The 2,482-nt window shown below is 40.1% G+C and overlaps 1 protein-coding gene across 4 annotated transcripts in view; it reads left to right on the plus strand.

Moving 5' to 3' along the window:
* FAM60A (family with sequence similarity 60 member A) overlaps nt 1-2,482 on the plus strand; it is a 31,985-nt gene that overhangs the window by 8,054 nt on the left and 21,449 nt on the right. For 2 of the 4 annotated variants that reach the window (XR_002096923.1, XM_019515479.1), the window contains exon 1: nt 794-1,015. The exons of 1 other annotated variant lie outside the window; for it this stretch is intronic. The gene's annotated coding sequence lies outside the window, so the exon portion shown is untranslated. Of the gene's footprint in view, nt 1-793; nt 1,016-2,482 lie in introns of those variants that run through there. One more of the 4 variants, XM_019515480.1, reaches the window with a different exon arrangement.

Raw genomic sequence — 2,482 nt, forward strand, 5'->3', positions numbered from 1 at the left:
TGGGAATTTCAAGCTGAAACAGAGCTTAAGAGTTCTTGTTTTTGTCATAAACTGGTTTGTTATATATAAATTTGAAAAGAGCCAGATTTCTCTTGAAGCAGCTTACCATCCGTGTGTGTGTGTGGGGGGGGGAATATGTATACATTTTTATTTCTTTATTTTAAGAAAGCAACCTTATCTTAAGTAACTAGAAATGTTTCTCCTCACTCAAGTCTCCATTTCATCTGGACTTAATTTCTGTTTCCTTTCCTTTCTTATGCTCATCTGCAGATACTACTAAAGGGATATAAGGGGAGGCTACTGTGGGTTGTCTTGTTTACTTGCTTGCTAGGTCATCTCTTTCAGCCCAGACCAGGAAATACTTGGACAAAGCAGTGGCAAGATCCTGTTTTCCTTGTATCAAAAGCTCCCCTTGACTCTGCCACACCTGTGGGGTGAATATCCTATGGTTGCCCCACAGATATATTTCCCCATCAGCTTTTCCTCTAAGAATTGCCAGTCCAGTCAAGATTATGATGATGATAATTGCAAAAAGAATTTCCTAGTTTTGCTTGTTTAACAAAGTTGACTAATTATTTGGCCTCTGACTTTGATCTAATTGTTTTTAGCATTTTAAAACTGGCAGAAATCTAAAACACTGGAAGCTTTTATTATGCACTTATTTGTATTTTTATGAGGGAGGTATGTGTATTTTAGGTAGGTAGTACAAGTGGCATGCTCTGATTGCAGATGTGGCTTATTTCTAATAGCATCTAGGTACATGTATGATAAAGGATGAGGATACTTACTCTTGTGGGACCAAGTTTCCAAGAGTGTAGGGCCAGATGTTGAAACAAGTTAGCATTCATATATGGAATAAATAATGTACTTGAACCTATTCTGTTTGCTTTGTTTTCTCTTAGTGCTCCTGGCAGGTTGAGGGCTTTTGGAGACCTCTGTTTTTCCATAGACCACACAGCACGAGGGTGGCAACGCTTCTGCAAACAGCTCTGCTCCTGAGCACTCCCTCCTGCAGGTAAGACTATAAATGGCCCATCTACAGAAGTCCACTGTGGCTCTCTGTAAATCAGTACATGGCTAGATCCATTGTGCATGACTGACTTCCAGGTTTTGACAGTCATCCTACCAAATGGATTGAGGTCCAGCATACAGTGGGCACATGCATACAGTTTCTGAGTGACTTGCATCTGGTAGAATCAAACAGTAATCCTTCTGCTGACTTGAGTGGGCATTGAGCAGACACTCTTTCCCTATTCTTGGGTTCCAATCTTCCTCTGATTCATAGTGTTAGCCTGAAGTTGGGCAGAAGACGGGGCAGGGTGACACCTTTAGAGCTGAGTAGTAGTTTGTAAGGTGCCACCCTGCCCTGCCTTCCTTCTGTTTGATTTATAGCTCATAGTAAACTTCTTTTGAAGTCAGTGGTTCAGGTTCACTTATGACAGCTAGTAGAAATTTCAGCACCACCCACAGGTACTAGGTGTCCAGTTTCCTTTAGTACTCAAGTCCAATTGCTTTTCAAAGTCTATTAGGTGCTACTGAAAGCCCTACAAAAAGTGTTGGTTGATGCATGACTTGTGTGAGCACCTGGTGCCTGCTAAAAGTAAAGATGCGTTCTGTTATTTAGTAGAAAAATGTGTAAATTGTAGCTAATATTCATGTAAGCTAGAACAAACAAACAATTTATTAGCCTTAAAACAAGGACAGTTGAGTTCATCATGCATCTCTCATCCACCTGTTAGCAAGTAGATAAAGTCATGGATCCCTGCTTACTTTGTAATCAGTTTTTTGGGGTTTTTTAATCAACTCTGACTTCCCTTTAACTGAGATAAAAGGAGTGTGATTGTGTATGTGACAGTTTCTGAAACAAATGTTAGTGGTTATACTTGCTCACCACTAGCTAACAGCAGGTATCGGAAGAAGCAGACTGTATGGTTGGAAACATGGCTTTGAAAGGTCTGTGTATAGTGAGAACAGGAGGGTGGAACTCCATTTCGTAACAGTCCTTGTGCGTACTGGATTTCCAGGTCATACTTTGGCATATGCCCTCATGGTTTAAAGTGCAAATGAAATAATGAATAAGAGTACTCTATTACAATGCAAATGCATCTCTGGATCAAAGGGTTTCACACTTCTTTGTTTTAAAAAAAAAAAAAAAAATAATCTTCACTCATTCAGTGGTGCTGTTGAGTTGCAGTCTGCTTTCATATCTGTTTCTCCTGCAAAAAGAGCTGTTGCATCTGTAAGGACCATAAATGCCCATCACGTTGATTTTGATTTATTTTTTACTTATGTGCAAGCCTGCACCTCAAATTAGATGGCCTTAAAAACCATGTTGCTCTACTGGCTTGCTGCTGATTCACACAAGTGTTGCCTGTTAGCTCATCAGCCCTACTTGTACAACACCTTTAGGATTTTCTTGTAAGTCTACAGTTTTGTTGGGACTGAACCCTCGTTATGGTAGCTAATAAAGCCATAGGTCAGG

This window comes from Gavialis gangeticus, unplaced genomic scaffold, assembly GCF_001723915.1.
Source record: "Gavialis gangeticus isolate Ggan-Ray unplaced genomic scaffold, GavGan_comp1, whole genome shotgun sequence".
NCBI classification, from domain to species: Eukaryota; Metazoa; Chordata; order Crocodylia; family Gavialidae; genus Gavialis; species Gavialis gangeticus.